Raw genomic sequence first — 937 nt, 5'->3', positions numbered from 1 at the left:
ATTAGTTTTCACTGCGAGGATGGGATGTAGCCATCAACCATGGGTGATGCCTCCAGACGATTAGCCATGCGAGTGACAGCGCAGAGGACCATTTTCCAGAGAGGATACAAAGTAGCCATCGTCGAATGGTGAACCCCTATATACAGCTTGCTATGGAAAGGAGTAAGAAGGATTGAGTTGAAGCAATAGGAAAGTAGGCGTTCTTGAGCCATACAGTATCTCCATTCGCTTATCTGAAATTCCCACCAATGAATCTTGATAAGTATTCTATCCCTTTTATTATTTCTATTTTATTATTAATTTTCGAAACTATAAACCAATTTAATCTGCCTAACTGACAAATACAAGGTCACCATAGTTTGCTTCATACCAACAATCTCTGTGGGATCGACCCTTACTCACGTAAGGTTTATTACTTGGATGACCCAGTACACTTGCTGGTTAGTTGAACGGAGTTGTGAATTCAACCGGTGCCATAATAATGATTTCATACAAATACAAAGAATATGGATCACAATTTCGTCCACCAAGTTTTTGGCGCCGTTGCCGGGGATTGTTCGAGTATGGACAACTGACGGTTCATCTTGTTGCTCAGATTAGGTAATTTTCTTTTCAAAAATCTTTTTCAAAAGTTTTTCTTTTATTTTTCGTTTTTCTAAACTTTATTTTCGAAAAAAAATGAATAAAAATCCAAAAATAATAATAAAATAAAAAAAAAACCAAAAAATTTTGTGTTCTTGTTTGAGTCTTGAGTCAATTTTTAAGTTTGGTGTCAATTGCATGCTTTAAAAATTTTCTTGCATTTTTCGAAAATTCCATGCATTCATAGTGTTCTTCATGATCTTCAAGTTGTTCTTGATAAGTCCTCTTGTTTGATCTTGATGTTTTCTTGTTTTGTGTTGTTTGTTGTTTTTCATATGCATTTTTTGTTTGTTAG

The sequence above is a fragment of the Arachis duranensis genome, chromosome 8, assembly GCF_000817695.3.
Source record: "Arachis duranensis cultivar V14167 chromosome 8, aradu.V14167.gnm2.J7QH, whole genome shotgun sequence".
Lineage (NCBI taxonomy): Eukaryota > Viridiplantae > Streptophyta > Magnoliopsida > Fabales > Fabaceae > Arachis > Arachis duranensis.
The sequence above is the reverse complement of the archived record's forward strand: the minus strand, read 5'-3'. Positions refer to the sequence as shown.